Raw genomic sequence first — 24,722 nt, 5'->3', positions numbered from 1 at the left:
GGGTGGGAGCTGTGACGAGTTGTCTGAGGTTGGTAAGATTGTCGATCAGGCATGTGGAGTTGGCGTTGTTGTTGTTCTCGAGGTGGAAGTTCAGGTCCCCGAGGAGGATGTAGTCAGGGCTGGCGAGGTCGGCGATGGAGTCATTGAAGTGCGCCCGGGGTCCAGGGGGTCTGTAGATGAGTGTTCCTCTGAGGGTTGTGTTGGGGTCAGTGTGGATCCAGAAGTGCAGGTGTTCCGCGGTGTTGAGGGTGTCATCTGAGTGGGTGGAGACCTTGATGGAGGACTTGTGGATGATGGCAATTCCTCCTCCGATTCCGTTGGTGCGGTCCCTGTGGGTGATTTTGTAGCCGTCCGAGACAGCTATGGCGATGCTGGGTGCCGAGGAGTCGTTCCACCAGGTCTCGGTCAGGAAGGCTGCGTCTGGTGCAGAGGTGTCAAGCAGGTCCCAGAGCTTGAAGTCGTGTCTGCGTGCAGAGTGGGTGTTCAGGAGTATGCAGCGTAGGTGGTTGGGTCCGGTCCTTGGAGGTTTGGTGGCTCTGTCGCAGGTGAAGCTGCAGGTGCGGCAGGAGAAAGGTCTGTGGGTCCATTTTGGGGCGGCTTGGAAGCAGGTGTGATCTCTGCCGGCGTTGAGTGCGTGGGGTGTGCTGGCATTGTATCGGAGTATGGCATTGTGGCATTTTTGGGGTCCAGGGGTCCAGGCGCTGGGCGCGGTCCAGGCGTGGACGGGGGCAGACGGGCTTGCCTCTGGCCGCCAATTAAGGCGGGGAGGGAGAAGCAGCTGAGAGGCGGGAGCGGGGTGGCGAATGGATGGCGAGGGGGCGAGGCCACAGGGGAGCAGCGGCGGGAAACAGGCAGGGGGAACAGAAGGAAAGGGGGAGGGGGGATATGAGGCAAAAAACGAGGAGAAAAACGAGGAATGAGCAGAAACAGAACAGTACAGCAATTCACAGAATCATAGGTTATAAGGCACAAAACGAAGAACGTTACCACTGGGGCAACAGCAGGATCAAACTCACAGTGGAGCGGAGGCACAGGGGGGAGGGACACAAGCACACAGGTGGAGCTGTGCGGCAGGTGGGGAGCGACCTGGCCTGCAAGCATCGTAACTTAACGATTGCCTGTGGCGGAAGCATGGCGGGCGGTCTTTGCGTCCACCATGCTTGCCGAACGATTCCTCCACCAATGCAATATAGCGGGCGAAATTGGCAGTCAAATGGCGGAGGGCCCACCACAGCTTGGCTCCCTAAATTACGATTCCAACTGCATAAGCAACAAAACTTAGGGAAAGGTCTGGATAATAAAACTAATCAAATTACTATTCTAACTCCCACAAAAAATTAACTCAGAGAAAATGCTGGATAATAAAACTAATTTAAATACTATTCCAACTCTGAAACAAAATAAAGTCAGGGAAAGTGCTGGATAATAAAACATAATAAATTACTATTCCGACTCCAAAACCAACTAAACTCAGGGACAGTGCTGGATAATAAACCTAATTAAATTACTATTCCAACTCCAAAACTAGCAAACCTCAGGGAAAGTGCTGGATAATAAACCTAATTAAATTACTATTCCAACTCCAAAACAAAATAAATTCAGGGAAAGTGCTGCATAATAAAACTAATTAAATTACTATTCCAACTCCAAAACGAAGAGAACTTAGTGAAAGCACTAGATAATAAACATAATTAAATTGCTATTTCAACTCCAAAATCAGAAAAACTCAGGGGTAGTGCTGGATAATAAACCTAATTAAATTACTATTCTAATTTCAAAAGTAAATAAACTCAAAGAAAATGTTGCATAATACAACATAATAAATTACTATTACAACTCCAAAACTAAAAAAACCTCAAAGAAAGTGCTGAAGACTAAAATATAATAAATAACTATTTCAACTCCAAATGTATTATCATTAAATAATTTGTTATCAAATGTATCTTTATAATACATTTTTAAATTCTAAAATACATAAAATTTTACTACAAATTAATTTTTCTGTAAATAAATTACAAAAATTATAGAAAAATGTACTCAAACATAAATATAATCTCAATATTTTTTAAAGAAATTCTAATGTAAATTTTCGAATGTAAAAGCAAAATAAAAAATTTCAATTTCTACTTTTAACAAAAAGATATTTGCAACCAAACATTAAAAACTACTTCCTACCCCTATCCCCTGTAAAATCAACATCACACTACTAAATTTTCTCAGACAATTCTAAAAATATTCAAAATTTTACAATTAATATTTTTAAATTACTCCCCACCCTAATCCACTATAAACACAACAACCCGCTACAAAAAATGTACAGATGATTAAAAATATTTCTATTTTAATTTAAAAAAATGTAATACTCCACATACTTATCCCCTATAAATACAACATCCCACAAATAAATATTTGAAATATTTAAAAAATATTTTACTTTTTTTAAATAACTCCCTACCCTTTTCCCCATAAATCCAATCTCCCACTCCTAAAAATTTTAATTTGATACCAAATTTTTTAAATACTCCCCACCCGCATCCTCTATAAACCTAACATCCCATTCCTAAAACAACACATTTTTTAAAAATATTAAAATTTGAATCCTACTTTTTTAAATTACTCCCCACCCTTATCCTCTATAAAACCCAACATCCCGCTCCTAAAACTTAATTAAAAAAAAGAAAACCAACTTTTTAACATATATTGTTTAATCTATAAAACGTATAATAAATAATACTAAATTAATAACAATAAAATACTAACATTAAAGAAAAAAACAATATAATTTACAAAAATATTTTTGACATCGAAATATACAAAATCAATATTTTTACATTACATAAAATTCGATATTTTTAACTACGAAAAAAATTACCTCAATACTTTACACCACCGATATTTTTGACTAAGCATGGGCGAATTTTGCGAATCTCGCGTTCGCGAATTTTGCGGATTTGCGAATTCGCAATCTGCAAAATCCGCGAATTCTTGCGAATTTGCGGATTTTTTTTTTGTGTTCGCAAGGATTTCTGCCAGTTCGCGAGGGTTTTGTACCAGTTCGCAATTGCGAACTTACATTTCGGCTCGCAACGGTCGCGAATTATGTTGTTTCTACGTCTGGTTCATCATCACAGGTTCCCAGCACCCTCTGTTTCACCACTGCAACCCTCTGTTACATCAATGCCACCCTCTGGTTCATCATTACTGTAGATTATGGGGGGGGGAAAGCAAGCACACCAGCCCTGCTTCAACTGAGATGAATTAATTTGGGGTTAGTTTATTAATGTGTCACTGTTTTAAAATTCCAGTCTGGCACCTGCTTCCTTATCTGTAATTTTGCTTTCTGTTGCAGTGCATTTTTTTTCCCCAGGACCTTTGTGGCCTACTTGTAGCTATTCTATGAGCCTGCTGTGAGGGTCAGAGCAGGGTCATACAATTGTTGCAACTAGCAACTGAATTCTGGAGGGGCCCCAGTCAGGAAGCACTACCGGGAATTGTTACTAATGATGAGTTTGAACTCTTGCCCCTGCCGAGTGCTTTCAGTTTTGAAAAACTCGTTTTTCTGCAATTTCGCGGGGTTCGCGGGGCGCGAACACGCGCAAGATCGGATTCGGAAGCCGCAAGGCGCGAAGTTACCCTCGCGGTCGTTCAAGGGCGCAGCCATCTTGTTTGCCTGACGTATTTCCGTTTTCGGGCGCGAAGTGTAATCTCGCAAAGTCCGCGGCTTGCCAGTACAGTTTTGCGCGTGTTCTCAAGGAAAATCTCGCGCGAACTTATCCACGCGGTCGTGAAGGGGCGCGGCCATCTTGTTTCTCATTCATTGCTATGGTTCTGGGCATGGTCTTTGTATCCTCTGTCAATCTCTGCCATCCTTTGCTTGTTTGAAGTTTTTTTTGATCTATTTTACTTATTATCTATCCCTCTATTTTTCTAGCCCTATATTTTTGTGTTTACTGCTACTTTTGGTTAATTTTAAACTACTTTTGTAAACTCTTTTCTTTTCTTCTCTTCCCTATTCTATTTTCTTTATTCCTTTCCTCCCAGACCATGGTGAAGGGAGCCGGGAAGCATCCCGAGAAGGGGAAGGGTCCCGCACCTCGTGTCCGGCTCCCATGCGGGCGTTTGAGGGGGGAGCTAGTGATGCCACGGGAGATCTTTAGCCCGGAGGAGGTGGGCCAACTCGTTTTTTATGTTCAGCGCCGCCTCCCCAGGACCATCATTGGAGGCGGCAGGATCAGTGCCGGGTACGGGGCCCGGGAGCGCCGGAAGCGGTGGGAGAAGGTGTGCCAGGCCATTTACCACCACTCTCGGGTCTGGCGCACCTACAACCAGGCCACCCACCGCTGGACGGATGTCCTGACCCGTGAGCGAGATCTGCTCGACCTCCTTGGCCTTGAGATCCCCGGGCTTGGTGAGTAGTAGTAGCTATGTCTTTACTACTATGTTTTCTCCTGCTGTGTTATTATATTGCAAATTTTTGTTTTTTACCAAGAGCAATAATTCTGCTCATTACATTGTAGGTAAATTATATTTCAAAATCTTCTGTGCATTTCAGGTACACTGCTCTCCTTCTTCTCAGTAGTGTTGCTACTATGCTTATTTGTTTTAGATTTTGTGTTCATTTCATTGGCCTGTGAAATTATGTATGAGTGTAGTTGAAAGAACTGCGTAATGCTACACACTAAGGTTCAGATTTTTAATTACCGGTGCATCCCTGCAAAGTAGCAGGGATGCGCCAGTAATTGTGCGTCACGCCTCCATCACCCATGGTGCGCCGTATTTACAATGCGGCGCACCATGGGCCCAAAACGTCACCAAAGCGTTACGCATCTGTGCCGTAAAGGCGGCGCATTGCTGGAGTTGCGTTGCAACGATGGTGCAGCTCCATCAATGCTCTGGGGTGCCCTATCTCCCCAATGCTGCGTCAAGCCGTACGTCTGCTTCAAGCAGGCACAGGGTTTGAGTCACGTATCATTGTCCTCAAAGTGACTGATTGAAATCTTGTAGATTTCCCTCAGCCACTTTTAGGATGCGTTCCTGCGCAGGAACGCCCTCCCTTGCGCCGGAACACCCCCTATTGGCGCAGGGCTTTACAATGTGATGCATCTCCCATATGCGTCACGTTGTTAATATACTCCGCACCATTGCGCCTCTTTTGTGCTGTCGCTGCGTCACAAAAGTCATGCAACAATGGAGCAAAAGAGCCGCAAGGGCCTTCTAAATCAGCCCCTACAGACTCAAGTCCAGTCCTTCCTTTGTACACATGGCGATAAGAAGAAATAGTGGTGGTGGATTAATAGTTTGAGTATTTTAATGACTGGTTAATGTAGTAGGAAACTTTAGTGTTGTCGCTGATCTTCAATCACGATGGACTTTGGCTGTCACTTTGCGTGCTGCGGACTGCTGCCTGCCAATCCTAGGCAAACCTTTTTAGTACTTTGTTTAGTGAGTTACATAGGGTAGTTTCCAATTCGACGGTCCGCAAATCAAGCAATACTAAAGTAATGACGTAGTCGACCACATGAGATTGGTCAATAATATATCCCGTGGAGTCGTTCCCTATTTGCTTTTTCGCAAAAATATTTTGTTACTTTGTTAGTTCTTTTGAAATGTTTGATTTGGTTGAGAAATATCATCCATGTTTTCTGTTTTTCTTTCTTTCATGTTGTACATCAGCTTCCCCCAGGGGCAAGAGGAGGACACAGGAGGAGGAGGAGGAGGAGGAGGGTGCTGTTGACGATGCAGGCCAGGACCGGGCAGGCGAGGGCTCCTTTGCTGGCCCCAGTAAGTTTTAATTTTAATATAGAGTACTTATTTTTTCCTAGCGTTCCTCATTCGATTTTTTCTAAATCGTCTTTGATCTTCTTGTAGACAGGATCTAAATTCTTATCCTGCCTCGACTATGACTCTGTGTGGTATTACTAGATTATTCTTATTAGTCTGTCTGTGTAGCTAACTAAGATTGCACTTTTGGCATTTCCATTGGACTCCCATTCTAGTCAGCTATAGCTCTATGCACTGAGTGCAGTCCTCTGGGATTGTCCATAATGTCTTTTCAAGTATTCTAAATGTTTATGCTTTGACCATTGCCAACAATAAAAAGGTGAATGACCACCACCAAGAAAGAATAAGATACTACTTTACTTTTGGTTTGGATAGGAGGACAATCCATTCTACTACTGTTGCAGGGACAAATCTGCACAAACAGAACTATGGACACTAAATAATGCATCGCTTAGCTTATCAATTATAATAGGTGCTGTAACTGTTAGACTTTCCACATACCTCAGTGATAACAGACTTTGTAGTTGAACCCCCAATCTCCTTACTGATTAGATAGTGTTGCAGAGTCATTTAGCTCCCAAAGTCACCGATGGCAGAGGCACGGACTCATGCTTGCAAAAATTCATCCACTCTAGTCTGGAGGACCAAAAACCACAGAGTCTATTTAAGTTTAAAAGCTTTATTAAAAGTAAACACATTTATTAAATTCAAGTTTGTCATAAAAGTGAACGTGTAACTGAAAATGGAAAAGTGCTTAGTGCTGACGATTAATTGGACACATTTCTTGTGGTCAAGCCGAGCTCTCACCTGGTTTGAACTTGATCCTGCTCGTGTTCTTAGAAGTCAAGGTTCTGTCTGTTAGGAGAAAAAGTGGTGCGTGTTAAAAAGTAAAAAGCAAACATTCATCAGTTGTGCCAAAAAGTGCAGCAAGACAACAGCCTTCCCTGGAAAAAGGGACATTTTTACTCTAGAGTACACAGTCATAAATTATTAAATTGTACACTGTTTTTTTCACATTTCTTTCTTCCTCCTAGACCAAATATTATATAGTAGTGAGTGGTGTATTCTAACATTATTAAATGTACTTTGTAGGTGGAACATCTGGAGACGGGGCCAGCGCGGAGGTGGTGGTGGCATTGGACGAGGAGGACAACTTTGGGGAGGAGGTGGTGCAAGTGCCAGACAAGGACATGCCTGTGAGGGTTCACACGGTGGTGGCGGGCAGAGGTAAGCTATACATTCCTTAGTCATTGAGATTGAAGACTGCAGAGTGTGCTTTCTGCACGGGTGTATTATAAAAAAAGCAGGTAGTAGCCTCCTCTAAATGTACTTCGACTTAGCTGTGAAGTTTTTGGCGAGAAGAATCCCAATTAGATCTGAGGTGAACTTGATGGATGGGATGAACGAAAAGCGAAAGAAGGGTGTAAGTAAGTGTGGAAGCACGAGAAATGTAATGATGACTGGCAAAGAAGAATGATGTGTGTTTGCTTGGTCCCCGAGGTGGCTGGGAAGGTAAGAAAATGGTATGGTGCATGGCTGGGTGAATGATGAAGCAAGGATGGGTGGAAGGAGAACAGCCTGGGTGGGTGAGACAGAAACTGTATGTGTGCAATATACTTTGAATGGATGGATGCCTGGATCATTCATGGTACTATCTGACTCTTAGATAGCATATGTGTATCTAGAGAGAGTAGACGGTCACTGGATGAACTAAGTGTTACTTTGAAGAGCATGTAACACCGCACCCGCACGTCCGTTCCAGTGTAGGAAAGGCAAGGAAAAGAAGTTGTAACGTTGTCCAAATACTACCATGAATAGTAGCAGTAGTTTGTATTGCAACTGCAAGCACAGCATATATCCGGTTATTACGGTGGACACTCCCTTGCTCTCTTAATACATTTAGTTTAGTAGTAGTACGTCATTCATGTGTGGGGGTATCACTGTTCACTCAATAATAAGCAAAGCACCTAAAGTCATCCCATATGTCATCAAATACATCCCATGTGAAGTGATAGATAATCAGATAATTTAGCTTCTTCATTTTCCTTTTCTAATACTCATTTGCACTGTAGGGTGAAAGCTAAATTAATTAAGCAGTGGCCCTTTTAACAGAGTATTCTCAGTGCCACCCGTAATAGAAAAGTAAGAGCTTCACCACCTGCATTTACTGGACCGGTACTGTAACGCAAGTCTGTCTCACTCACCATGTTGTGCGTCTGTTTTTCTCGGGTGCAAGTTCACTGCGCTGGCATTATGCCGGCTTGCATAAGATAACGTACCAATTTTCCTAAACAAGAGAGAAGAAGAAGAATAAGAGTGGTGTACTGTCATAGTCGACTGTAATGGAAGTCCATAGTGCTCGTAGAATTTGTTCCTGAAACTCCCACTAATGTTAGAGCAAGGATGAAGAAGTCGGAGGTTACATAGATACTGTCCTCAATAGTTATGTACTGTGCTTTCAATTTGATACTTGTACTGTGACAACTTTCTGCTCAATCATTTTGTGTTAATCTTAAGGAGCATTGGTTACAGACTATGTCTTTCTTTTTTCATGTAGTTGCTCCTTCCAAATCCAAGACACCATCAAGGAGGAAGGAGCTGGCTCGAATGGCCTGGCAACGGAGGCTGGATGCCACTGTCGCTGAATATCGGCGGCTGGTGGCCCTGGAGGAGGAGGAGACGCAGTCTGTTACAACAACAACGTCCACTGGGACAGCTGCATCCTCCTCCGTGCGGGCTGCCAGCCAGCGCAGTGCTCCAGCGGTACGGAGCCGGGCTACCAAAGCCAAACGCCACCGCCCAGCAAAGAAAGCAGCTGCCCCTCACAGGATTTGCAAGGCACACCGGCGCCGCTTATCCCTCAGACTGTCCTACCTGGAGCAGGAGGTCCAGAACTATAAGAACGTGGTGGAGGGCCTCCGCTTCGAACTTGCCACCCTCCGCCAGGAGCATGATGCCCTGGCTGCTAATTCCAACAGCACCCTGCCATAGTGTCCCTTGCCCCTTTTTTAGAGACTTTTGGGGGGTGGGAATTGGGAGTTGGGATTTTTGGGGACCTTTGAAGGACAATCGTTGGGGTTAGGGAGGGTCTTGCGGGAGATTCTTTTGTTAGGGCTATAAAAATATACTTTTTGAAACTTTATCTGACCATACCTGTTTTTTACTGCTTTTGAGTCTGGTGGGTGGGGGTTTAACAGTAAGTTTGTTTTCCTGAATAGTCCTAGGACTTTAGTAGTACTAACGTCAATCCAATCTCTCGTCTCTCCTAATACTCCATTATACTACCTCCAACCAAACGCCTATCTTACCTGTAATTTCTGTTTGCAAGTAGGGCTAGGCCCAGGGCTGGCTCCACGGGAAACAGCGAATAAGGTTGACAATCCTGGGCGGATAAAATTTCCTCATAGCGGTGGTACTAGTGGTGTGACACAGTGGCAGTTGCATGCCTATGAAGAAAAAGAAAATGAAATCTGGTTTGTCCTCCTGAGCAATACAACGGTACAATAGTGAATATAGCAGGTGACAGAAGTACACTAGAACAGTGCCACATTGTAGCCTAACAAATGTTAAAGTATAACTAATTTGGTTGAAGTTCTTTGACAATAGCCATGGGTCTTTGTCAATCAGAGTAAGAATATATCCTCGGATTTCTTCACCAGCCTGTTGCTATCACCTTATCCTCCCCTGCAAGTGTGTGGATTTATTGCTGTAATTTAGTCACACATCAATGAAAACCACACAGCCCGGGGGAAGAGGGCTAGGGTTTGAAAAATGGATGGGTACGGGGGTTTTTGGGAAAGGTTTTGGGAGACAAGAAAAAATAGCACAGCATGGACAAACAATTGTGAACATAAACAAATCTTTGGGTACAAACCTATCCATCAATCTTTGAAAGTGCATGCACTACTGGATGCATGTCAGTGAAAAGTAAGTAGTACTTTTGACAACTGTGGAAGAAAGAATGTGACAGTACAGGGCGTGTGTGGAATTATTGATAACTATATTCAACATAAGGTCTCTGTTGCCAGATACCTGAGAGCCTTGCTGGTCACTATAAATCCATTCACAACACTCAATGGGGTTGGTCTGGAAGGTATAGTAGATAGAAAAGGAGAAATTGCTCTTTTTCTAGGTGTCCCCTCACTCACCAGGGTTGCCCCTTGGTGACATGCTTCATCATTGGGGCCATCCCAGTCCTCTACGGGCTGGGGCGTGCTGCGACTTGCGAATTACGTAGGAGCACTTACAAATGACTATGTGTGGTGCAGATGTGATAGTGGAGTGGACTAAGTGATGTGTTAAGGGATCAATTTAGAAGCAGAGAGAGATCCAAGAAATGCAGTCACAGTCAGAGAAAAAGGCAAGGGATACTGTATCTATGTTGTTGTAGTTGTCCTGTTGGAAGTGGTAAGTAAGTTGCCTGCAGAAAAAAAATCCTCTTATTAGCGGCACTCCTCCATTGCAGCCGACGCTTCGTCCATTGATGTTGGTCACCAGAAGACACCCTGTAAAAAAAGCACAGCATAGACAAACAATTGAACATAAACAATTCTTTGGGTACAAACCTATCCATCAATCTTTGAAAGTGCATGCACTACTGCATGCATGTCAGTGAAAAGTAAGTAGTACTTTCGACAACTGTGGAAGAAAGAATGCGACAGTACAGGGCGTGTGTGGAATTATTGATAACTATATTCAACATAAGGTCTCTGTAGCCAGATACGTGAGAGCCTTGCTGGTCACTATAAATCCATTCACAACAACACTCAATGGGGTTGGTCTGGAAGGTATAGTAGATAGAAAAGGAGAAATTGCTTTTTTTCTAGGTGTCCCCTCACTCACCAGGGTTGCCCCTTGGTGACATGCTTCATCATTGGGGCCATCCCAGTCCTCTACGGGCTGGGGCGTGCTGCGACTTGCGAATTATGTAGGAGCACTTACAAATGACTATGTGTGGTGCAGATGTGATAGTGGAGTGGACTAAGTGATGTGTTAAGGAATCAATTTAGAAGCAGAGAGAGATCCAAGAAATGCAGTCACAGTCAGAGAAAAAGGCAAGGGATACTGTATCTGTGTTGTTGTAGTTGTCCTGTTGGAAGTGGTAAGTAAGTTGCCTGCAGAAAAAAAATCCTCTTATTAGCGGCACTCCTCCATTGCAGCCGACGCTTCGTCCATTGATGTTGGTCACCAGAAGACACCCTGTAAAAAAAGCACAGCATAGACAAACAATTGAACATAAACAATTCTTTGGGTACAAACCTATCCATCAATCTTTGAAAGTGCATGCACTACTGCATGCATGTCAGTGAAAAGTAAGTAGTACTTTCGACAACTTAGCGGCACTCCTCCATTGCAGCCGACGCTTCGTCCATCGATGTTGGTCACCAGAAGACACCCTGTCCACTGCCTGCCTGATGCTGAATTGTGGCTCGCTAATGTGAAGCCTGACTCCATCCTTTTTTCCCCATTGCAGAGACTGAAACCCGGCCTGTAATTATTCAACGAAAAACAGGAAGTGATATAATATTACAACACCACTGATAAATAAATATAAGGTATGTAGGCTGTGGACTGCAAAAAGTCACACTTTGATTTTCCTAGTAGACAGTACAATATTTTTGAAAGTGCGTACTCTGTCTGAGTCACCTTTTGAAGGATAAATAAGTAGGGGCAAATTAATGTAGCGGATCTTTCCCCTCAAGCTAGGTGTACTGTAAACTGTGTTTTAGAACAAAATTAGATCTTCCCAGCAGTGCTCCCACCCAGACCCTTACTAAAGCCAGTCGCAAAAATGTAGAAGACCCCCAATCAAATCTCAAAAAACGAGGCCTAGCAGAAAACTGGTGACAAAACTTACTTTGAAAGTAAAAGTAGGCCGAAGTACCCCCTTACTAATTACCCCTTACCCACCGTGGATTGCATTCAAACCACTTGCAAGCAACCAAGCAAAAGTATCCATAGCCAGCATCGCTCGAAGACTCGAAAACCCCCCCACCCAAACACATGCAATAGAAATACTGCTAACCCTAACGAACCCTAAGTTAAGAATAGTGTCAAAGGCTTTCTTTAACTATGCCAAATCCCCCCTTTCCCACCATGGATTTTCTTCAAATGACTTACAACCAAAATTACACATTCTCACGAGTGCTCTAAGACCCCAGAACTCAGTTGCAAAAATCTAGAACACCCCGAAACACATGCAATCCTGCTGCTAGGGCTAACCCTAACGAACCCTGAGTTACAAAAAGTGCCAAAAGGCTTTTCCGCGAGGATTTTGTCCCAACCACTTCTAGCCGGTATTAGACCTTCCCAGGAATACCCCAAGACCCGCCAACCCACCCGCCAAGTCATCAAAAACACAAAAAATGTTCCGCCTGGGATTTGGTCCAAACCACTTTTATCCGGTATTAGAGCTTCCCAGCAATGGCCCCAGAGCCGTCAACCCAGGAGAAAACGAGTAGAAGACCCCCAAACAGCCAAAGAGCAAAAGTACAAAAATGGGGACTTTGTCAGTTTTTCCCAAATTTCCCAAATCACTCCGCGCGCGCTCTGCAGCTAGGCCCTAACTCCCCTCTGCCACCATGGATTTGCTTCAAACCTCTTGCAAAGTAAAGTATATATAGCCAGCAGTGCGCCCAGACCCCGAAACCCACCCACAAACACCAGGAAGCCCCCCAAACAGGCCCCCGAAAACGCTACATTGAGCAAAATGTCAGAAATAGCCACAAAAAAATCGGCCTGGATTTTGTCCCAACCACTTCTAGCCGGTATTAGACCTTCCCAGGAATGCCCCAAGACCCCCTAACCCACCCGCCAAGAAGCATAACACCCCCAAACAGGCCAAAAGCAAAATCTCATACTTGCAACATTTCTCAGCCTTCGGTCCAAACGCGCTGCGTAGCTAGGCCATAAGTCGGGGTTGCCACCACGGATTTCCTGAAAAGCAAGTGCAATCAAGATTAGAGTGTCCCAGCAGTGCTCCCAGACCCCGAAACTCACCCACAAACACCAGGAAGCCCCCCAAACAGGCCCCCAAAAACGCTACATTGAGCAAAATATCAGAAATTGCCCAAAGAAATTCGGCCTGGATTTTGTCCCAACCACTTCTAGCCGGTATTAGACCTTCCCAGGAATGCCCCAAGACCCGCCAACCCACCCGCCAAGAAGCATAACGCCCCCAAACAGGCCAAAAGCAAAATCTCATACTTGCAATATTTCTCGGCCTTCGGTCCAAACGCGCTGCGTAGCTAGGCCATAAGTCGGGGTTGCCACCACGGATTTCCTGAAAAGCAAATGCAATCAAGATTAGAGTGTCCCAGCAGTGCTCCCAGACCACGAAACTCACCCACAAACAGACGGAACCCCCCTAAAAGCACCTCAAAGGCAAGCAAGTCATCAAAAACACAAAAAATGTTCCGCATGGGATTTGGTCCAAACCACTTTTATCCGGTATTAGAGCTTCCCAGCAATGGCCCCAGAGCCGTCAACCCAGGAGAAAACGAGTAGAAGACCCCCAAATAGCCAAAGAGCGAAAGTACAAAAATGGGGACTTTGTCAGTTTTTCCCAAATTTCCCAAATCACTCCGCTCGCGCTCTGCATCTAGGCCCTAACTCCCCTCTGCCACCATGGATTTGCTTCAAACCTCTTGCAAAGTAAAGTATATATAGCCAGAAGTGCGCCCAGACCCCGAAACCCACCACAAACACCAGGAAGCCCCCCAAACAGGCCCCCGAAAACGCTACATTGAGCAAAATGTCAGAAATAGCCCAAAAAAAATCGGCCTGGATTTTGTCCCAACCACTTCTAGCCGGTATTAGACCTTCCCAGGAATGCCCCAAGACCCGCCAACCCACCCGCCAAGAAGCATAACACCCCCAAACAGGCCAAAAGCAAAATCTCATACTTGCAATATTTCTCGGCCTTCGGTCCAAACGCGCTGCGTAGCTAGGCCATAAGTCGGGGTTGCCACCACGGATTTCCTGAAAAGCAAGTGCAATCAAGATTAGAGTGTCCCAGCAGTGCTCCCAGACCCCGAAACTCACCCACAAACACCAGGAAGCCCCCCAAACAGGCCCCCGAAAACGCTACATTGAGCAAAATATCAGAAATTGCCCAAAAAAATTCGGCCTGGATTTTGTCCCAACCACTTCTAGCCGGTATTAGACCTTCCCAGGAATGCCCCAAGACCCGCCAACCCACCCGCCAAGAAGCATAACGCCCCCAAACAGGCCAAAAGCAAAATCTCATACTTGCAATATTTCTCGGCCTTCGGTCCAAACGCGCTGCGTAGCTAGGCCATAAGTCGGGGTTGCCACCACGGATTTCCTGAAAAGCAAATGCAATCAAGATTAGAGTGTCCCAGCAGTGCTCCCAGACCCCGAAACTCACCCACAAACACCAGGAAGCCCCCCAAACAGGCCCCCAAAAATGCTACATTGAGCAAAATGTCAGAAATAGCAAAAAAAAATTCGGCCTTGATTTTGTCCCAACCACTTCTAGCCGGTATTAGACCTTCCCAGGAATGCCCCAAGACCCGCCAACCCACCCGCCAAGAAGCATAACACCCCCAAACAGGCCAAAAGCAAAATATCATACTTGCAATATTTCTCGGCCTTCGGTCCAAACGCGCTGCGTAGCTAGGCCATAAGTCGGGGTTGCCACCACGGATTTCCTGAAAAGCAAATGCAATCAAGATTAGAGTGTCCCAGCAGTGCTCCCAGACCCCGAAACTCACCCACAAACACCAGGAAGCCCCCCTAAGAGCACTTCAAAGGCAAGCAAGTCAGCAAAAACACTAAAAAATGTGCGCCTCGGATTTGGTCCAAAACACTTTTATCCGGTATTAGAGCTTCCCAACAATGGTCCCAGAGCCGTCAACTCACCTGCAAAGAGGTTGAACAACACCTCCACAAGTGCTGAGTCTTTCTTCATTGGGCGTAAACCAGCCCTCTGGTTTGATGGAAATAGGAGTCTGAAGGAGGAGGATAGAGGAGCATGTTCTTCTGAACTTGTGAACCTGAGGAATGCAGACTGCGGCAACTTCAAATCAATTAGCAAACCAGTGAAGACAGTTCTGCTGATGGGCTTGTTTTTGTGATTATCTGATTAAAGTTTGAAATATATTAACTGTGCACAACAAAGAAAGACAGACACACAGGAATAAAAGTGAATAATGACGAAAAAGAAAGTTATTGATTCGTTGTCTCATTTTCAGGGCTCAGTATCACGGTCCAGGAATGAGAATAAGGCTTCGTCATCATACTCTGCGAATTCAGGCAGGGTGAGCTCAGTGTCACCTGACAGAGTAGAAATTCTCTCATCTATGTTGCTGGCCACCTCGTCTTCACCCGGCGCGATTTCTCGTACTCTGAAATCTGGTGGTATGAGGTGCTGATTCATCTTGATCATTGTTAACCTCTCCACATTTTTGGGCGAGAGGCGGCTCCGTTTGGGAGTTACAATGCCACCAGCAGCACTGAAAACACGTTCAGAAGACACGCTTGCGAGTGGGCAAGACAAGTAGTTTAAAGCCAGGTTGGTGAGCTGTGGCCACAATTCTTTTTTCCCATGCCAATACGCCAATGGGTCAGAATTAACATAGACCTCTGTTGAGTCATTCAGATAGTCCTTCACCATCGACTCAAGGTCCTCATCCAAGGTTCCTCCACTTTGCTTAGCTTTGCTGTGCCTCTGACCTTTTGAGAACCAAACCCACGCAGAGCTAGCCAATCCTCTTCAGCCTCCAATGTTTCTGTTGTGTCTGGTGCAGATGATCCGGTTGCCGGTGTCTTTAACGGCTGAGAGGTCACTTGTGCCACAGCCACAGGTGCAGAAGTGGATTGTTTTGACTGGGGATGGCCTGCTGATGTACTGCCATTTCCTTCAATTTTCAGCCGTTCTCTTTCAAACCTCTTGGCTGACAAGGCTAGCCAATGTTTGTACTTTGGAACATGTTCATCATCAAAAGGAAAGAATGCTTTGCCTGCCAGCGCCTTTTTGTAGCGTGGATCCAGAATAGTAGCACAAATGTAATGCTCTTCTGAGTGGATCGCTTTAAGACGTTCATCACCTTGTAGGAGCTCTAATAATTTCTGAGCCAGAACAAAAGAGTCTTGGTTTTTTACATCTTTTTCAAACACAGAACACACCTCCCTCAGTTGGTCCTCCAGCATGTACAACAATGGGATAGCTTTTCCCAAATTACAGTCCTCCTTGCTGACTGCACGCGTGAAGAACTCAAAAGGACGAAGCATGCGTGTCAGGCTTTGAACTATGTTCCATTGCGCCGCACCCATCCTCAGGTCCTCTGTACCCTCTGTCAAGAAATATTGATCGAGTACCGTATACTGCTCATACAGACGCTCAAGCATGTAGAAGGTTGAGTTCCAACGTGTTACCACCTCCTGGATGAGTGCTTTCACTGGCATTTGACGTTGATATAGCAGGCTCCTCAGCTGCTTCCGGCCCTTAAAAGAATGGCTGAAATGCTTGCACATTTTTCGGCAGGTGTCCAATACTCTGTACGCTGCACTGCCTTTATCACCCAAGAATTTTTGGACAACCAGGTTTATACAGTGCGCCAAACACGGCACTCTGAAATAGTCACCCTTCCTCATGGCCTTAACTATATTGGCGCCATTGTCCGTGGAAACATAACCAACCTGGCGTTTTAGTGGGGACAGCCAGTTAAGGACCTTTGTGTTAAAGACATCCAAAATGTTTTCTGCTGTGTGACGTTTCTCCAAACCAAACATGGCTAGTGTTGCATGTTTCCAAGCAGCTTTAAAAACAATGTCCGCGTCAACACCTGTGTTTAGCTTTGCTTTAGCCCCTGAAAAAGAGACCCAGTGTGCAGTGATGCACATGTAATCAGCGCCTGCGCCACTGGTCCACATGTCTGTTGTCAGATGTATAGTGTGAACAGCACTCTTCTGCAAAGCTGCCCCAATCACCTTCAGAACATCTTCATGTAGTGCTGGAACCGCAACTTGGGCAAAATAGAACCGGCTAGGAGCCTTCCATTTTGGGTAGAGCTCTGCCACTAATTCTAGAAAACCAACCCCTTCTACAAAAGAAAAAGGGAGAAGGTCCAGAGCTAGCATTTTAGCCAGCTTAGTGTTATACAGACGCGTCAGTGGGTGGTTGCGTTCATATTGCGCTTCTGTAAACAACATCTTTTTAATGTTGCCCTGGACCAAGGATTTACGGGATGATGATGATATCTTCGACCCAGTTACGCTCACTGATGAACTTTTCCGCATTGATGTCTCACTCTCTCCCACACTCTTAGTGTGCCTCACATGGGGTGTGCTGCTGACAGGGGTACTGGGTGTAAGTGAAGGCTTTGACACGTCTTCTTCCTCCTCGTCATCATCAGATGAAACAGCATTACGTGCAATTCGGGCTTCCTTGATCGCCTGTAGGTGCGCAAACCATTTGACAGCGTTCTTTCTTTCAAGATGACCTCTCTGGCCTCCGGTACCATAGTTGGAACCCAACTTACCACGACTAACTTGAAGCTTACACATGCTACAAATGGCTACGGTTTCATTTTTTGGGCAAACACTAAAGAAGTCCCAAACTGCAGACTTGAAATGTCTTTGGGGGCCGGAGGAGGCGGCGATACTGGTGGTGGTGGTCCTGCTGCTAATGCCAGATGAAGTGGAGGATGTGGATTGCCGAACTTCAGTACGTTTTGCACTTTCACCACCACAAATTGAGGTCGAGGTGGGTCCCTTCTTGCGAGGGAGAAATATGGAAGCGGTAGGTGTTGGTGTACTAGTTAACTCCAAATCTAATGATTGTTGTGTTTCCATTTCCATTGCCTCCTCGTCGACATCATCATCACGCTCAGCAGCTTCTCGGGATAGGGTCAAAATGTCTCTTTGCTGCATGCCCGCTGGGGCTGCAGTGACCTTTGTGATGACTGGCTCGTCGTCATCGTGAGAGGCTTCATCACCAGCAGTATCTGTCACTTCTTGTTGAGCCTCATCACACTCCATAGCTATGAGTTTTTCGACGACCTTCCTTTTACGCTTAGGTACCTTTGTCAGATCATGGTGTGACTCACTCTCAGACCGCAGTGGTGGTTCCCAAGCTTGATCCGTATCATCAGAAGGAGGTGGGCTTGAAGAAGATGTAGACACCCCCCTTGATCTTTTCCTTGCTAGGGATGTGGAAGACAATGAATGATCATCAGGAGGAGTGGCTTCCAATGATACCTCGGCTTCATTGTCGATTTCCTGATGTGCCCCTACTTCGGGAGGAACAACTATTGTGGGCACTCGTGACCCTCCATGCACCTCTGCTTGCGCATCTCCTTTTGCTGCCTCTCCTTCCACATGTACTTGGGCGTGTACTTGCACATGGTGTTGTTGTTGCGGCTGTGGTTGTTCAACACTTGTCAGATGAGTTACAACAACCTGTGTTGATTCAGGGACATTGCTGCTACTTTCTTGCGATGAGCCAACATCACTGGTCGATGGTGATTGGAGAAGTACACTGACTGCCTCTGAAGCACTCAAGGGCTTTGACTTAAGTTGGCGTGGTGGTGGAGGCACTGAACCCAATGGAGCAGGGGTGCTGCTCCCAGCTTGGTCCCCAGCAGATCCTGCTGCTGCTGCAGGCGTACTTTTTTTTTTGCTCCCAAAAAACGTGGCGGTTGGCACACCAGCCTCCTTGGTAACTTGCTTCTTCTGCTCCTTACTAGCAACTTTCTTGCTAGAGGAGCTACGGAGAACTTTTTTTGGGGCCATCTTCTTCAGAGCAGGTCAGACAGCAGGCCGCAGTTGCACAAATTGTAGAGTTGTTTGAGGCCAGACGTGACGTCGCGTGATGTTATGCTGCACACACACACCGCTGCAGGACTTCTTTCTGGCACTGGTGGTTCTCTTGAGTCTTGTGCACCTAAAAACAATGGAAGACAGAGGAACATCGGTTCAGTTATACACCACAAAAAAAATCGGAAAAAAAACAGAAAAATCAGCACAATCCCATTCCATCCATGCCCTCCATGATGTTTAAGTTCAAGACACCCCACAGAAAGACTAGGCCCATGCTAGACTCAAATACCGCTGGTGAAAAGGCCACAAGTACAGCCCCAAAAAACGAAAATCACTGAAAAATCAGCACAATCCCAATCCATCCATGCCCTCCATGATGTTTAAGTTCAAGACAGCCCACAGAAAGACTAGGCCCATGCTAGACTCAAATACCCCTGGTGAAAAGGCCACAAGTACAGCCCCAAAAAACGAAAATCACTGAAAAATCAGCACAATCCCAATCCATCCATGCCCTCCATGATGTTTAAGTTCAAGACAGCCCACAGAAAGACTAGGCCCATGCTAGACTCAAATACCCCTGGTGAAAAGGCCACAAGTACAGCCCCAAAAAACGAAAATCACTGAAAAATCAGCACAATCCCAATCCATCCATGCCCTCCATGATGTTTAAATTCAAGACAACCCACAGAAAGACTAGGCCCATGCAAGACTCACTACCCCTGGGCATAAAGGTTGAAAAGTAGGCAAAATGGTTGCAGGCCTAACAACAAAGCCTGCATTCAAAATGGCCACTTGCCTCCCAGCACATGGCCAGTGCCTGTAGCAGCACTCAAAATGGCCACCAGCCACATGGCCTGTCCCTCCCCATGAACACCCCCAAAAATCGAAAAACACTGCAAAATCAGCACAATCCCAGTCCATCCATGCCCTCCATGATGTTTAAGTTCAAGACAGCCCACAGAAAGACTAGGCCCATGCTAGACTCAAATACCCCTGGTGAAAAGGCCACAAGTACAGCCCCAAAAAACGAAAATCACTGAAAAATAAGCACAATCCCAATCCATCCATGCCCTCCATGATGTTTAAATTCAAGACAACCCACAGAAAGACTAGGCCCATGCAAGACTCACTACCCCTGGGCATAAAGGTTGAAAAGTAGGCAGAATGGTTGCAGGCCTAACAACAAAGCCTGCATTCAAAATGGCCACTTGCCTCCCAGCACATGGCCAGTGCCTGTAGCAGCACTCAAAATGGCCACCAGCCACATGGCCTGTCCCTCCCCATGAACACCCCCAAAAATCGAAAAACACTGCAAAATCAGCACAATCACATTCCATCCATGCCCTCCATGATGTTTAAGTTCAAGACAGCCCACAGAAAGACTAGGCCCATGCTAGACTCAAATACCCCTGGTGAAAAGGCCACAAGTACAGCCCCAAAAAACGAAAATCACTGAAAAATCAGCAAAATTCCATTCCATCCATGCCCTCCATGATGTTTAAGTTCAAGACAGCCCACAGAAAGACTAGGCCCATGCTAGACTCAAATACCCCTGGTGAAAAGGCCACAAGTACAGCCCCAAAAAACGAAAATCACAGAAAAATCAGCACAATCCCAATCCATCCATGCCCTCCATGATGTTTAAATTCAAGACAACCCACAGAAAGACTAGGCCCATGCAAGACTCACTGCCCCTGGGCATAAAGGTTGAAAAGTAGGCAAAACGGTTGCAGGCCTAACAACAAAGCCTGCATTCAAAATGGCCACTTGCCTCCCAGCACATGGCCAGTGCCTGTAGCAGCACTCAAAATGGCCACCAGCCACATGGCCTGTCCCTCCCCATGAACACCCCCAAAAATCGAAAAACACTGCAAAATCAGCACAATCCCATTCCATCCATGCCCTCCATGATGTTTAAGTTCAAGACAGCCCACAGAAAGACTAGGCCCATGCAAGACTCATTACCCCTGGGCATAAAGGTTGAAAAGTAGGCAAAATGGTTGCGGGCCTAACAACAAAGCCTGCATTCAAAATGGCCACTTGCCTCCCAGCACATGGCCAGTGCCTGTAGCAGCACTCAAAATGGCCACCAGCCACATGGCCTGTCCCTCCCCATGAACACCCCCAAAAATCGAAAAACACTGCAAAATCAGCACAATCCCATTCCATCCATGCCCTCCATGATGTTTAAGTTCAAGACAGCCCACAGAAAGACTAGGCCCATGCTAGACTCAAATACCCCTGGTGGAAAGGCCACAAGTACAGCCCCAAAAAACGAAAATCACTGAAAAATCAGCACAATCCCATTCCATCCATGCCCTCCATGATGTTTAAGTTCAAGACAGCCCACAGAAAGACTAGGCCCATGCTAGACTCAAATACCCCTGGTGAAAAGGCCACAAGTACAGCCCCAAAAAACGAAAATCACTGAAAAATCAGCCCAATCCCAATCCATCCATGCCCTCCATGATGTTTAAGTTCAAGACAACCCACAGAAAGACTCAGTCCACCCACCACTGAGTACCCCTGGGCAAAAGGTCCCAAAACAGCCCAAAAATCGAAAATTCCAAAATTTTAGTTGCAGCAAATGTAATGCCCCAAACAAACTTACTTGTAAAATTTCTAATCCAACAGTGATCCAAAGAAAGTCAAAAAGGCCTCAAATCCAAATATCCAGCAGCATCCACAAAAAGTAATCCTTCCAGCTCCAGATCCAAATGAAAAGTGACCAGGAGATGGACAAAGCACTGGGAGGAGCCTGCTGGACAGGAACAGGAAGTTGAAGACTGTGGGGCACTTCCTTCCTCCCACCCCCCTCCCCCCTCCCCAAAATGGACTCCTCGCTAAAAAAGTGCAGGCAAATGTCAACTTAAGGAGTTATTCAGATAAAAATCATCATTTCAAGAAGGTTTATGCTGCTTGCTGGTGGATTTCTTGTGCAGAATTGCAAATTTTATATTTTCGCTTGTGCGAGATTGTTGCTGCTCGCCGCATCTCAAATCTTGCAATTGCGAAGTACCGCGAGACGTGATCTCGCCGTACTCGCGTTGACAAACTCTCGCTGTGCAAGTTGGCAAGCCACGATGACATAATCGCGCTTGCCAAATTCCCGCGGGATCACACAGCAAGATCCAAAATGGCGCAGCACTCGCAAAATATCGAGAAAAACAACTCGGCAAACGATGATAAACGCCGCGCGCCGCAAAAATTTTATCACCAACGACGCGAGCCCCAAAAAAAATCCGCTGCGTGCGAATTTGCGGATTTTGCGGGAAATTCGCAAATCTCGCGGATTGCGAATTTCCCAAAAATCCGCAAAATCCGCGAGCGTAACGGATTTTCCGCCCATGCTTATTTTTGACTCAATATTAATGCAATTCGATATTTCCACGTCAATATTCTGTCACTCTAATTACCTAATGGCAAATTCTCCCACTTTTTTGAATACCCTCTTGAGTTCTGTTAAAGTTATAGCCAAGTTTTTCCTGGAGATCTCACCGAGAATAAGTGTAATTTGAACCTTCAGGTATCTGATCTGATGCTTCAAGCAAAAAAATTAACTACTGACTGGTGACTCGATCACCTCCTCCTTATCCTTGTTATTATGTATCCAGATAACTCACCGAATCTTTAAGCATGGTATTCTAATTTCCAGATTGAGTGCTCTGGGTTATTAGTACACAAGGTAAGATTGTGTGCGTACAGTGTGACATTGATAGAAAAGCCTTGGTATATAAAGGGAAACATAGATTGATCACCTCTGATTGCCTGATCTAGGGGCTCTGTATAAAAATTGAACAATAATAGTGAAAGCAGGCACCACTGCCTAGTACCCCTCATAACCGGGAAGGGTAGCGAAAGCTCTCCATTAACCAGGACACTAGCCATGTGAGTCATATATAATGGCTGCAAGGTCTTTACTAGATTCAATGTGACCCAAAAGGCCTTCTAGGTGTCCCCAAGAGAGGTCCAATTAACTCAGCTGAAAGCCTTCCCTGCATCTACTGTGGCCAGTGTTAATGGGAAGTTACCGTTTTCACTAAATCAATAGACCCTATGAGCAAGTGAGTTACTCATGAAGATGTCTCCCAGGAATAAAGCCTTTTTGATCAACCCTGATCACTATATGCATGACCTTAGATAATCTTTAGTCAAAAATTCTAGCAAATATTTAGTAGTCGCAGTTTAAAATTGAGATTCAGCTTTCCCTGGCTTCAATATCAAGACTACAGTTGCCTCATGCCAAGATAGAGGAACCTCTTTATTATCTAGGTAGAGCTTATCTAATTGGGACCTCCAAATGGGAACCAGATTCTCAATAAAACAGTGGCAGAACAAAGGCCCCCACAGCCCCGCAGTGCAGGCCTCCGAGCTCCCTTGGGATCTCCTCAGCACAGTACCCTGGCGTGAGATCTCCCAAGTGAGTTCGGAGGGGGGCCCCTCTTTGTACTTTGCAGGGGGCCCCCTCAAGTCTCATTACGCCACTTAAATCAAACATTTATGAAGTTCAACAGGAATCCCATTATGGCCTGCTGCCTTCCCTCTCTTGATTGTTTCCACCTGATGTCTAATCCATTTCCATTTCCAAGCTTTATTTCGATCATTGCAGACCATAAAAGCAAAAGATAAAAACATACATCACACATTTTTTTAAACATCACAAAATATAGCCATTAGCAGTTAGTTGTACAAATTTGATGACAAGTTAAAAATGTATTGAAATTTAAAAAGCTATTTAAATAGTAAGGGCCCAATTAGGATGACGGGCGGACACCCTATTGGTAAGTGGGACCGCCCGCCATAAGGGCGGGGGTCCCATGGGGGCGCATCAAGCATTCCTGTCATTGTGGCGGGCGGTGCACTCAGCACCACCCGCCTCAATGCCAGGAAGGCATGTCGAGCACTTCCATGCCTGGCATGTTGTTCATGGAACTGCTGGGGGGTACCATAGGTACACCCCATGTGCACCCCCCACCCCCTAGAGTCCCTGGGGCCTGCAACGGGCCCCCAATGTCTAACACTGGAAAGGCATGCCCCGCCTGCATGGTAATATGGATGGCAGTGCCTGACGGACCCTGCCACCATATTAAAACCTTTTCCGCCGGGTCAACTCCTTGACCGGGCGGAAAAGTGGGGAGAATTGGGTGGCGGGCGCGCAGGATCACGGGCAGATCGCCACCGCCATACGGGCGGTGGCGATCGGCCTGTGATCCTTATGGGCTCCTAAGTTCATAATTTAATAGGATCAAAGCAGTGGAAAACAGAAGGGGTATATTCAGCCTGCACCAGAGGGATTTAGAATCTTGCGACGCCTGAGCCATATAGAGTTAAGGAAACAGGACACGGCAAAAACAATCGGGTTTTGCATTCCAGTTCGCATAACTCTAAAGGTCTCCCGTATCTGTCTGAACCCCATGTTCCTGCATTTTGGCTGGAGCCAGTACCTTCCAGGTGCAATGTAACCTGGACAGAAGAAGAAAACGTGTGCAAGGGTCTCTTACTAGCTCTCACAGACAGGACAGCTGGCTGGGGAGGCATTTGTCCATTTGTTTGTAAACGCATGGACTGGCAGGCAACCCCACCTAAACTGGACATAGAGTTTCCTTGCCATGAGTGGATAGACGTCATCAAGGAGAGCCTCAAATAAATATTGGCCTTTGAAGTTAAAAAAATCAGAAATTAAACTGACAGATTTTATACTCCCTTGGAGTTCAACCAGTCTAAGAAGTTTGTAAGATTTATCTAGCTCGAGGACTGAAATATTCGGGTACGCTTCCTTGGGGTGGGTCCATAAGTTTGGCCAGCCTAATCTAAAGCACAGGTCTTTTATATGAGCGAACCAGGATATTTTCCCACCCCTGGGAGCCCCAGGATCGCCTTGACTTCCGACTGGTAAACTGCTAGTGCAGGAGTCACCCATAATTGGCGCCAAAAGTTCAAAGGTCGCAACTCAATTTCCTCATTTATGGGTCTGAGGCCAAGGTCCATACATAGGGGGATGAGAAGAGTACTTGGCGGTAGGCCCAAGAGTTGTCTCATAAACGTATTCTCGGTTATGACCAGTGCACCTTCGGGCGGTGTCCCCAAAGTTCTGCCTCTTACATAATTGTGCTAGTTGATGTTGGAATTGTGAGCCCCGGATTTATCAGCATTCATAG

Source organism: Lissotriton vulgaris, chromosome 3_2 (assembly GCF_964263255.1).
Source record: "Lissotriton vulgaris chromosome 3_2, aLisVul1.2, whole genome shotgun sequence".
NCBI lineage: Eukaryota > Metazoa > Chordata > Amphibia > Caudata > Salamandridae > Lissotriton > Lissotriton vulgaris.
The sequence above is the reverse complement of the archived record's forward strand: the minus strand, read 5'-3'. Positions refer to the sequence as shown.